The sequence below is a fragment of the Sinocyclocheilus grahami genome, unplaced genomic scaffold (assembly GCF_001515645.1).
Source record: "Sinocyclocheilus grahami isolate Dianchi unplaced genomic scaffold, SAMN03320097.WGS_v1.1 scaffold423.1, whole genome shotgun sequence".
Taxonomy (NCBI): Eukaryota; Metazoa; Chordata; class Actinopteri; order Cypriniformes; family Cyprinidae; genus Sinocyclocheilus; species Sinocyclocheilus grahami.
Genome location: NW_015505602.1, coordinates 529012 through 542745, shown reverse-complemented (window position 1 = coordinate 542745; position 13734 = coordinate 529012). Strand labels below are relative to the sequence as shown.

Here is a 13734-nt window from a genome sequence, read left to right as displayed (position 1 = left end):
AAATAATGTTCTTTTTAGCAACATCATATGACCCCTTTAACTTCAAACCATCACTTCTGACCAAAATATCAGCTCATAATCCATAATAACGCTTCCTCCAGTGAAAAAAATCCATCCACTATTGTTGCCCTCTCACATCAAAATCCACAGATATATTTTGTTTATAGCCAATTTGGTCTGTTTTTGCATGCAAACTTTTTCAACTGATGAAAGGCACCCATTCACTGCAGAGAATCTATTGGTGAGCAAGTGATGTCCATCACTTCTGACCAAAATATCAGCTCATAATCCATAATAACGCTTACTCCAGTGAAAAAATCCATCCACTATTGTTGCCCTCTCACATCAAAATCCACAGATATAATTTGTTTATAGCCGATTTGGTCTGTTTTTGCATGCAAACTTTTTCAACTGATGAAAGGCACCCATTCACTGCAGAGAATCTATTGGTGAGCAAGTGATGTAATGCTACATTTCTCCAAATCTGTTCAGATCATCAATCAAACTCATCTATATCTTGAATGGCCTTTAGGGTGAGTCTAATGTCAGATAATTTTCATTTTTGATTGAACTATTCCTTTAACTAACTTTCTCAGTGAGAATCTTGTCACATATTATGAAATTCAAAACCAACAAGTTAAGCCAAGCAACTCTGTTCATATAATGTGTATAAGAGTATGAATCGAGTTTAAAACTTACTTGCTTGGTTTTGTTGGGGTCCCCAAAGCATTCATGTTCTACGACATCCACCTGCGACAAAGAGAGACAGACAGAATACATGATTAACACCAAACTCCACCACAGGAAATGAAACATGGCACAGCAATTACAGTAAAACCAATCATCATTATTGTACTGTAATGTCTCCCTAAACAGGGTGTGTCTGACCCGAATTCCGCAGTAATGCACTAATTACCTGTTAACTGCCTCTTTAACTTGTCAGTTTACTTTGTCTTAATCTCTCACTAATCATCATGCTATTTTTGTTTTCCACACCTCCACCCTTCTCTCTTTCAAAGGCCTTTCCATTGTTTCTTTCTTTCTCTGTTTTGGCCGCTGTGAATAATTAATCTCTGTGTGACTCTTGAGGCACATGACTCCTTTGAAGAACCGTAAATGCATCAAACAGAGCATGAACCGAATGTCTGCACCCTGACTGCAATTTGCTCAGCTCTTCAATAATCAATATGCATGTATTATTTGTTTTCAAAGGTCAAATTTATGTTGTCTAATCACTCTGTTGATTGAAGTAGCATTAACTTTTTCGTAATTTGAGAATAATGTTATTTAGATTTTAGCGTAACGTTTAGCAGCATTTTACAACAGCTTTAAGGCCTAAGAATTTAGAATCGGAACTACTAGACTACTTGGAACTGCCGCTTTAAAATGCATCATGTCATCCACATTATTTGACTTATTCAAAACTAAAACTTACCCATTTAGGAATTATTAGTAATTTTTGTGGGGTGAAAAATCTTTAACGGTTAAAATAACATTGTACTTCATTGTACACACTTCATTGTGAGAACTTGCATTAAATACCAATAACATCAAAAGGACGTTCCGTTGACGTTTTAGGAACATTTAAAAACATATATGCAACCTTTATGCAATGTTATCTCAAGGTTTTCTAACATTTCCTGTTACACAGACAGTCTTCATCACTATCTGAGCTTATGAAGTGTATCAAATGCCTCACTAAGCCTGTTTTACCACGGCACCGGGGTGTGATGAACCGCAGTGTTGTATCTGCTCTGCTGTCCGCTGTCCCGTAAAGATGCTGGAGCAGACAACAGCAGGCTGGCAGCCCAGTCTGAAACAAGACCTGCCTCTCCTCGGGACACGGACATTTTTCAGACGCTTAATTAATTACACACTCTGAGGCTTTACACACAAATAAACTCCCTGGCTCTGAACTTAACTGATGAGAGGGCATGTGTCTTTCTGGATCACCGGAGAACCTGTGTCTGTGTTTATAACTGGACTCGCTGATCAAACAATATGCCTGTAAAATCCCTAGAAAAAACATTGTTTGTAAACAAGCAGAACTTTATTTGCATGTTAGTGGTGTCCACTAAGATGAAATACTGATATGAGAGACGCCTATATAAAAAAATATTTTTTTCTAATACACAAAATTAGGCTTTAATTCACCCTAAACAAAAGGTCAGAGGTCATTGTATAATTCACACAGTGACCTCAGTAAATGATAAACAACATGACCATCATCAGCTGAGTAGATGTGGACTATAGACTAAACACATACACTCAATCATAACAGTATGGCCGTCATAGTAGTATAACCATAAAATATTAGTCACTTCCAGAATGAGATGAGGATCAACATAAAAGGACTTTGAACTCGTGTTTGTGGAGTCCGCCTGCTTTTAAAATCCTTGAGGAAGGTGTGTCAGAGGTACAGGAGACAGTCTGACTGATGCCAAGGCTGTCTTTCCCATTACTACTGAATGAAATGATCATGACTCACTTCAGTGACATTTGACCCTCAACTCCACATTCACTGGATTCAGAAACTCAACATTCATTCAGAATGTCATACCATACTACTATTTCTACAGTACGCCATAACAATGCTGTGTAAAATATGCCAATTTTCTGATTGCACATGACACCTAGAAGACCTTCTGAATTTGCTAAAATGTGCAGTATACATCTAGAGCACACTGTCTAAGGTTGTGTATCCCATAATGCAATGCACACAACCTTCCATTTCCAGTGCAATGAATAAACCTAAAGCAAACTCAACTGCAGTTTTCAACATATTCAACATAGCCACCTTGACTCTATTAATTAAATGGACAAAATTCTGAACGCATACATAGTCTAGTCTTTGTTTGTGATGTTCTCCATCAAAAATATACATATATTTGGTCAGATTGAATCCCCATGCTTAAAACTGCCCCGCAAATGTGAGCTAAATCTGACCAAAAAAAAACCTTTGGGGACATTCAGAAATGTTTGGAAAACAATTCATAAAAGTAATGTCTAAAAATTCTAAATTCTCTTTTTAAGCATGCTGTAAAAAATCACATTCTATTTTAAAATTTGAATGAACTATCTGATGTAGAAAATATTGAGATCACAAAAAAAGTGTAAATAAAAACAACTTTTAGGTAATTTTGTATGAGCAGCTTATAATTACAGAGAAACAGCGCTTTAACTGGAGCAAAACTACAAATATGGACACTGCATATAGACTAATTCTGTCATGTGACACCACATTTATTTACTTTTCTTGATAAAAAAAAAGTGTTGTGAATCTTGAATGTGTTTGAAAAATTTTATTTTGCTTGTTTGGTCAAAACATGGAGAATTGTAACAATGTGTCAGTTAGAATTAAAGCATCTATAAAACACCTATTTATAGTGGTTTTGGATATGTTTTAGTTTTAATTATTAGTAGTGATTCACCATTACTGTGATTAGTGTTCCTCTTGATTTGGTTTGTTGAATTTAATATTTCTTATTTTAATCAGTTAAAATAGAAGGTGTTTAAATTTCAACAAATGCTTAATACACTTGAAAGTTGATTCAGCTTAAAATGTTGTGAGTAAACAAGCCGTCTAACTTTCAAAAAATTAGTTGCCACAACTAATGAAGTTGAGAAATCTCAATAATGCTTTGCAGCTGGTTGCTTTATTTGCAATCAAGGGCTTGAGTTAGTACTAAACGTATGTAGCCTTTAGTATAGCTTTATGTAGTATAAAATCAATAAAAGTCTATGGTATATCCTTATTTAGATAGCTAAGCAAACGTGTGTGTGTGTAAATGAGTTTGTGAGACAGATTGCAGTGCTCTGGTTTTATTGCAGTGCATCTCGATGACATAGTTGCACATCCAGAGCTTGTAATCTGTGGTGTATCTCTTATCACAGTGTTTTATTCATTGGCCTTAATCTGGATGATATCCGGTATCAACGGGATTGTTCGGAGAAAACAAAACTGATGCTACGAGCCTAAATGCCTAAAAAGTCACTCGAAACTGTCCATCCTTCAAAAAAATCATAAGATCTGTTGCATGTTCACATTTACTTGAACAGCAATAAAACGAGAAGTGTGTGTTTCAGTAAAGCACATTTTAGCTTCACTTTCCAACGTTTTAGTACCTGCTCAAAACCAAATTAAAGCAAATTACCTTAATGATGGTAACTGCCATTCGGTCAATATTCAGAGAGGTCTGTGTGTAAAAAGCAGATAAGAGCCTCGTCAAATGTTCTCACTGACGTTCACACAAAAGACACATGAAAACATGAACAACGGTTTACTTCAAATATAAACTTTAATTTACTTTTCAATCATCTCGTGTCAATAAATGCCAGCTACTGTTGATTGTTGCTTTACGATTGAAAGCAATCTGTCCATTACCTATCCATTCATCTCTAAGAGAAAGAACTAGACAAATACACACTACAACAGACCACTTAAGCCAGACAATAAACCGCCCGCTTTGACCAATCAGAGACTTGTATAGAAAACTATATATAACAGGTCATTTGGAGTCACACAAGCAATATGGGACACAGAGGGATGGTTTCCAGGTCAGAGATTAAACCTAGTCCTAAACTGAAATGGCCATTTAAACCAGATTAACAGAAATCTGCTTTCTCGGTCATAGTTTTAAATAGTCTTAGACTTGGTCTAGTCCAGAATTTAATAGGCTGATTTCCTGGAGGAAGACTAGGGATACTTCAGGACTAAATTGAGGCTTAAATTAAACCTACCAGGAGGTAGGTTTAACTTCAGATTAACGTGTGTTTCCAGTCTTTATATATCAAAAGTATAGGAGCCCATATACAGTATATATACAAAGAAGCCTGTGAAAATAAATCTGCACTGTTAATCATTTTGATTTTTTTTTATTAAAACACACACACACACACACACACACACACAAAACCCTAACCTTTCTCAGAAGTAAATTGGAAGTGAAGGGAAATCTCATTTTAAAAGAAGTGTTTTTCTATACACATTGGCCACAATTAATGTCACCCTTTTATTCAATACTTTTGCAACCTCCTTTTGCCAGTTTAACAGCTATGGGTCTTCACCTGTAATGCCTGATGAGTTTGAAGTACATCTGACAAGAAATCAAGAGACCATTCCTTTATACAGAACCTCTCCAGACCCTTCAGACTCCCAGCTCCATGTTGATACTCTTTCCTCTTCAGTTTTCTGTAGGGTTCAGGTCAGGGAACTGGGACGGCCATAGCAGAACCTCAGTGACTCATTTTTGTGTTGATTTTGATGGTCCTTTTGGATCATTGTTCTGTTGGAAGATCCAGCCACGGCCCATTATAAGGCTCTCTGACCTGAAGACTCAACTATTTTCTGTAATTATCCAGCTGTGATCCTTCTTTGGCCACTCAAACGTTCTTCCTCACATTGCATTAGGACAACATAGACACAAATAATAGGCAGATTTGTAACATTTCCTGTTGATTGAAGCTCCGCAATTATTGTCCTAACGGTGGAAATGGAAATGTTTAATGCTTTGGCTCTTTTCTTACATTTTTTTTTTCTTTTTGACTTTCTATTTTGTGCTAATTTCTTGACTTTGTATTTTGTGAAGCTCAACAGTCTGTTGCTGCACATCAGAACTATATTTTTGTTTTTTCTCATTGTGATGGATGATAAAGGGAATTTTAGTTGATATGGTAAAAAAAATAAAAGTAAAAAAGTATATATGAATGGGAATACTGATCTTCAGACATTTTATTCATAAGAAAAAATTGTGGTCAATGTGTATTAGAGAAAAACATTTATAATGTGATTTTGTTGAAAAGTTGGATTTTTATGATTTTTAAACATACAGGTGTATTTTCACAACCGTCTTTGATCATATTTTCTTAGGGTGCCAATATAGTTCTGAACATGACACACTCTCTCTCTCTCTCTCTCTCTCTCTCTCTAAAACAGCTGCTTTTTATGCTGTGTGTTTATGTATGTTACAAAATGTTACAAAACTGACAACAACAGCTGATTGCAATAATTTATGCAAGAATTCATTACAAAGAGATTCCTAGGCATTTCTTTTTATTATTCTACACCTGATGTGTGTAGTTTACTTTGCTTGCTTTAAAAAAGTTTTCTCTTGTTCATTAACATTTTTTGTTTGTTTGTTTTTGTTGTTGTTGATTTACAGGCTTTTTTTCCCGCTGCTATTGTTTTCCTTGGATTTGCTTCTCAGTTCCAAACAAATGTAAGCTTTTCTTGGTTCATTCCATGTTTTATAGGCAACCTTTGTCATACTAATTCAGATTAGCATAGTTGGTTTTAAATTAATCGAGTTTATTTTAGTTCAGGACTCCATAGTCCAGGAGTTAGTAATCTGTACTTAATCTGTGTTTCAGAAAGTCATTTTTTAAACAAAGATTACTCCTGGCTTAATTTAAACTCTGTCCGGGAAACCGCCCCATAGTTACTTTGCAATGATCTGAAAGCTGTTGCATCAAATCCTGAAGCTTAAGCGAAGTGAAAAACAAAGGCTGTTCTCAGAACAAAACACATAAGCTCTGCACATAAGCATTTGACTATGTAAAGTTTTATCATTATCAAACACATAGCGCTGATACCACACGGAAGAGATTCACACCTGCGTCTGTCAGCTTGAATAGTTTGTTATTCAATGTCAACTGTATGAACCAAGCTAACAAAAATATGTTCTGCGAATGTGTTGCTAACATTCCTATTAAACATTTCAAAGTTGAAAACTTTCTCATTTTTTCTTCTGTATTAAGAATGTTTCTTCTTGGTTATGTGAATGTTAGAGGAACATTCCAGTCTATCATTTTGAAACTGTTATGCTAATGTAACATTTGAATAATCTTGAATCAATTTAAGACACCCATTTTTTTATTATTATTATTAAACAAACATTTTTTTCTTGGTTTTGCAAATGTTAAAGGAACATACTATTTTATAATGTTGAAACGGTCATGAAAACTTGAAACTGTTATTAAGAACTTTTCTTCTTGGTTATATGAACTTTGGAATGTTTTGTGAACATTGGAATAATTTGAAAACGCTACATTTAAAAGTTATCTCAATGTATAAAACACATTTTTATGTTTAAAGAATGCTTCTTAGTTCACATTAGTGAACATTCCATCATTTTGAAAACATTAAGAATGTTACATTTGAATGTTTAAAATGCCCATTTGTTTATATTGTAAAAATGTTTAATCTCCACATTAAGAGAACATATATTAAATATCATAACACTTGCATAACCTTTAAAAAACATCAAAGTTATTAGAATGTTCCCTGTTATGGGAAACCTTAAAGTGCAGAAATTAGGAAATTAAGTAATTGCTGGTAAGATTCTGTTAAGAAACTCCTTGGATTTTCTACATGAACACTGTAAAAAAAATTAGTTTTCGAAGCAAAAAAAAAAAAAAAAAAAGTTTAATGGAGAAAGTTTAACAAATTCAGTCTGACTACAACGTTTAAGGCTGTTGTTAAATTCAACGTTACTTGTGGTCTCTTTGTAATTATTTGTAAAATTTACTAACAATTTCTGAGTGAAAATTGTTTCTACACCCATTTATTTCAGTGTATTAGTGTCCTAAACCATTACAAGAAGTAGCTTTTCACATTCATTCATCCATTAAACCACTGTCATTAAAAATACTAAATCTAAAAAAGCTAAGAAATAAACTGTTCTAAAAAGATTGTCGCCGTTATATGAAGAACAAAACTGTCTACTGTGCATTCAGTGTGACTAGTCACTGCAGGCAAACTACAACACTTATTCAGACCAAAAGACAATACTACTTTGAATAAAAAACACCTGCTAGTCCTGATTGAGCCAACGCTAAAAACATCGCCTTTACATCACATCCACAAGCTTTTGCTCTTTTATTATGCAGATGTGTTGTCATTTTGTGTGTTTGGGTGTTTTGAAACAGACATGATCTAAAAATACAGAAAATATGATCACTGAGGCACATAATGTACACTACCATTCAAAAAAGTGCAGTCAGTAAGTATTTTTTTAATGCTCACCAAGGCTGCATTATTTTGCTCAAAAATACAGTAAAATATTAAATTCAGTTTTCTATGTGAATATATTGTCAAATATATTGTAAAATCATTTATTCCTGTGCTGTAAAGCTGAATTTTCAGCATCATCACTCCAGTCTTCAGTGTCACATGATGCTTCAGAAATCATTCTGATATGCTGATTTGCTGCTCAAGAAACATTTCTGATTATTATCAATGCTGAAAACAGTTCTGCCTCTTATTTGAAATAGAACAGGAATTATAGCATTATACAAAAATCTTGTCCAGGTTAGCATTACTTTGCATAAAAATGATTGACATATTTCTATTGTTTATTTTATTAGAGTAATGCAACAATACACTGCACTGGTAGTATATTGTGTCATCTGTTCAAAGGCATTTCCCACAGCTCATGTTTTCTCAAGGTGAATTGAAATGGCTGCTCTCTTTAAACCAGGTTTATACAGACTGCAGGCTCATTGACCTGTGGTATTTGACACACCTGAGCGGATGAATGGACTGGCATTTTAAGGCCGGTCCAAAAGTTCCTCTCACAACGTGTCTATTTAAAGGCCGCGTCACACGCCTCCACCACTCCTGGATTTGTTTTTAACCTTAAGCGCTTATTGTTGGTTCCACCCACTCCACCTTTTATTTGGGTTTTAGCTTTGTTTGTCCAGGCTGCTTTGTTTAATGGGCAGAGTTTGCGTTTGTTGTTCTGCATTTCTCCAGATGCACTGCTCTGTGTTCAGAAACGTATTGCTTTAACTTCAAAACACATAAATGTGAAGTAGTGTTGTTAGGTTATTAAAAACGGCAGACCACGGTCAAACAGGTTTCATGCCAGCCCAAACATGATTTCAGCATTATATTTTAACATCTCATGAAGTTTTAAACCAAAACAAGCATCCATCCAGCAACCTGATCTAACACTAATCTATCACTGCATCAGAGTCCAGTTCCCCATATCCGCTACACACTGCGAAACCTGCCAGAAGAAAGCTTAACTCAACCGAAGTTGCTTTTTCTTATAAACTCGATTCCAAAAAAGTTGGGACACTGTACAAATTGTGAATAAAACATAAGTTTATGAGATTTGTAAATTATTCCATTCCTTTTTTACTCACAATTTGTACAGTGTCCCAACTTTTTTGGAATTGGGTTTGTATTTCAAGAGACTTAAAAGAAAGTTTTACATAAGAATAAGCTTTTCTCTCAGATAAAATGTTTGAGGAGACATAACAGCAGACACAAATGAGTAAAGAGTTGTCATTTAGAGCAACCCAACTAACAAGGAACGTTCTCAGCAGAACTTTGGCGAATGTTCTGGCAATCTTCTCTCAAAGTAATAAAAAAATAATATTCACAAAATGTTTGCATGTTCTCTTACTTCTTTGTTCTTGGGTTATACAAATATTATTTAAACATTTTTAAAAAACTGGACGTTTTGAATGTTCAGAGAACATTCAAAAATAGCATTTTAATAATTTTAGCAAAACATTCTTAGAACATATTTTTGTTATCTTCAGGAGTTATTTGGTCTTTAATAATGTTGTTAAAATGTTAGCACAAAAATGCTATTTATACAGTACATTGTTCATGGAACATTTTATTCTGAAACGGTTTAGTTGCATGTTTTTATAACATTTGTTAAATGTTACTACTGTTAAGACAACATTCAAAAGCAACGCTCCCATAATGTTTGGAAATCTATAAAATGGAATGAGTGTTCACATAACCCCCCCAAAAAAAAACTTAAAAAAAAGCTAGATGTTTTGAATGTTCAGAGGACATTCAGAAGTAACATTTGGTAGAAGTAACTTAATGGAAACATTAGCAAAACATTCTTAGAACAGAAAAGTTCTTTCAAAGTTTTTCCAGTAATGTTATCTGGTCTTTAATAATGTTTTCAAAATCCTAGCTGCATGTATCTGAATCTGTATGAAACATTAATTCCCTTAATATTGCCTAATGATAAAATGGAATGTTCCCTAAACTTTCGCATAACCAAGAAAAAAGGTCTTTAAAACATTCTCAGAGAACATTCAGAAATAACACTTTCTTTACTTAATGGGAATGTTCCCAAAACGTTCTTAGAACATATTTGCGTTAGCAAAGAATGAATGTACATAGCAGATCATGTGATCTTGGAAGAATTCTTATTAAGATCATATTAAGATTGTAGACAAACCGGAGTACAATTTGAGACATGGTTGAGACTTCTACTGAAATTCTAGAGAAGACACATGTGAGATCACTGAAGACTTACACTTTAGATGAAATCATTCTCTCTCTCTTAATTAAAGAGCAAATGAGACAAATCTTAATTCAGGACAATCACAATCATTTCTCCTAACTAAAGAAAGGAACAGCGAAATGTGTCAACATGGAGAATATCACTGCAGTCAGCATGTGTGTGTGTGTGTGTATCTGAAGACGTGTGAACAACGAGCAAAGTCTAGAGTCCTTGAAAAGAGCATTGCAATAGTAAATTAGAGGATACCATCAGTTATTCTTAAATTGACACTGATCGTTTTTAATACTAAAGACAGAATGTGTCATTTCACAGCAGTGTTTAAGACATTTTGTCCCATCGCTCAAGTATCAGTGATATTATGTTTGCTAATGAATTAGTACGGAAAGTTATTTAAACTATAATAATCAATCAAACCCATTGCTTGTAAAGTTGTTTCTTCTGTTTATATATCATAGGATTATTTAATAAACCACACCTAAACAAATAAATAATAATGAAAAGTTTATGCTTTTATTAGTTAGTTAATGCCATTGAAAACTACACTGAAAAAGAAGTGTGTATAGTAACAATTTTCACTCAGAAATTGCTATCATTCTGTGTTGCTAAAGAAAGCAAGCAACGTTGAATTAAACATGAAATTTTAAAGCAGAAAGACTGAAATACTATTTTCTCGTAACACATAGGCTACTCCAGTAATGTTTGTTTACAACTTCGAAAAATCATTTTAAAGTGAACGTCTATTTATAAACTAGATACTCGTTGACGAACTTGAGTGAGTCTCGTCGATGGTTTTAGTCGTTTAATCGCACGACTGATCACGTATTTGCGTTCCGTTCATAATTGCACAGAAACGCAAATAAGTAAAACATCGCAAGCGTGCGCTCCTTATAACGGACGCGTTCTAGTTTGGACGCGTCGCGTCGTTCTCAGTGCAGTGGTGACCTTGGGTTGATAGCGTATAGAAACGAGCTCTTACCCCTCAGCAGAGAGAATCTACGGTCCCGTTCTTCACTTCGCAGATAATTCCTCCCGTTTCCAGAAACGCAAACGCTTCTTCAAGACTCCATCTCAATCTGTTTTCTCACAGATGTGAACTTTGCTCCAAACACGGCGGGATTTGGGTTGCCAAGGGACCTTGCTGATACAGACAAAAATGTAAAAACAACAACAACAAAAAAAAGTTGAGGACAAAAAGTCTAGAACGATGCAACAGGTGCGCTCGAGCGAGAGTGACAGGTGATTCGCGCTCGTAACTCTACCTGCCGCGAGGAAGGGGGCGGAGCCTGCATATGAACGCATGCACTTTTAATGCAGTCTTTCTGGAACATACACAAATCATTTTAGTCATGGAATATTTAAAGAGCTTCGCCCTGTAGCTTTATAAAAAGGACATGAATAACTTGACTATCCATTACTTACTGATAGCAGAATACAAAAAAATGTAAACGCATAAACAAAACAGCAAAGAATAGGCTACTAATATAACATTAAGTAAAAAGATATTTTTATATTTAAATAGTATTTATAATATTTTAAACTGATTTAAAATAACAGTGAATAATTGCAATATTTTCTAATGGTGCTGAATATGCATCCACTGTATTCATATCCATTTCAAAATCACACAATGCATTTAGGCAATTCCTCTTGTGTGTATATATATATATATTAATTTTTGCATTGAAACTGAATCACTATCCATTATTTACTAATATTGTAGCCTAACTAAAAATGTAAAATAACATTAAATAAATAAATAAAACTGCAAAGACCAATGTAACGTTAAGTAAACATGTAAATAATATTTAATATGGAAATAACAATTTTCTAAAGGTTCTGCATTTAGACTACTATATTACTATATACACTATATTCATATCAATTTCACTGTCACACAATGCATTTATGCATTTCCTCAACTTAAGTATATATATCTGCAAATAATTAAAATTTAAGTTTCACTAACAAATATAAATCATAAAATAATTTTTGCTTTTCTCCAGAGCTAAAACATGTATCCTCCGCCTTGTGCACTATACAGAAAAATTTCTATACCAGTATACCACTATGTCAGATTTTATAATGACTACCACTTTATGGGAACCAAAAAATGTTTGGTTTATTGAAAGTCATCCCTTCATTATCAACCATTTTATTGTCATCCTTTATGCACCATGTTCTGGCAAAGCAGAAAATTGGTTTAAAGAGACATTCCTGGCTTAAATCGATATAACCGCGTTTATGTTAGAATGTGTATGCCATCTTGTGACGTTTGTTTAGAAATGTAAGCAAATTCCTGATCCTGGTCCAGTTCTGTAACCCTGTATGATCAAGGAGAGGCATCTTCAAAGAATGGAGTGAAAGAAGAGCAACAGGGTGGAACATTGGACAGGTTTGGATGTCACTGGTTATGGAGCAACTCAGGCCTGCAAACACACTTTTATCTTCCTGAATGTTGTCAGGGGGAAGTCGTGGCCTAATGGTTAGATGTATAGTAACAAAGAGTCGGACTCGTAACCCAAAGGTTACGGGTTCGAGTTTCGTACCGGCAGGGATTGTAGGTGGAGGGAGTGAATGTACAGCGCTCTCTTCCACCTTTAATACCACGACAGAGGTGCCCTTGAGCAAGTCACCGAACCCCCAACTGCTCCCCGGGCACCACAGCAAAAAATGGCTGCCCACTGCTCCGGGTGTGTGTTCACTGCTGTGTGTGTGCACTTTGGATGGGATAAATGCAGAGCACTTATTCCGAGTATGGGTCACCATACTTGGCCACATGTCACATTACACTTTGTTTTTTTCCCCCTTATTTTTTAAGAATAAAAATTTAACCATTTACTCACCCTCACATCATTCCAAACTCAAATAACCTTCTTTATTTCGTGGAATAAAAGTGGATGGGGAACAGGGACTGTCAAGCACCAAAAACAACAACAAATAGCACCATAAAAAAGTGATGAACATAGTCCTGCTCTATATTCCAAATCATCTATAAGCTTAGAAACAGACCAACATTGTTATTAAATCTTGCCTACTTGACAGCTGCGGTCAATGTTTAGACATTCTGCGAACTCCTTTTAGTTCTGCACGGAAAAAAGACAGACATGAATGTAAATTATAACAACATTTTTGGTGGAAAAAAAAACTATCCCTTTAAAGGAATAGTTCACCCAAAAATGAAAAATTGCTGGAAAATGTACTCACCCAATAGAATCCATTGGTGAGCAAGTGATGTAATGCTACATTTCTCCAAATCTGTTTTGATGAAGAAACAAACTCATCTACATCTCGCATGGCCTGAGGGCAAATTTTCATTTTTGCTTGACCTGTTCCTTTAAGATGAAAATACACATATCACGTTGTGTTTCCATGTTTTATGGGGACTCTCCATAGGCGTAATGGTTTTTATACTGTACAAACTGTATGTGCTATTGCCCTACACCAACCCTACCCCTAA

The 13734-nt window shown here is 34.8% G+C and overlaps 1 long non-coding RNA gene across 1 annotated transcript in view; it reads right to left on the bottom strand.

The window, feature by feature from the left end:
- Positions 1 to 11549, bottom strand: part of LOC107551407 (uncharacterized) — a 29756-nt gene extending 18207 nt beyond the window's left edge. The window contains exons 1-2 of the long non-coding RNA XR_001604764.1: positions 11254 to 11549; positions 700 to 750 (exon numbers count right to left, since the gene is read on the bottom strand). This is a non-coding gene — a long non-coding RNA (uncharacterized lncRNA). The remainder of the gene's footprint in view (positions 1 to 699; positions 751 to 11253) is intronic.
- Positions 11550 to 13734: the final 2185 nt, after the last annotated feature.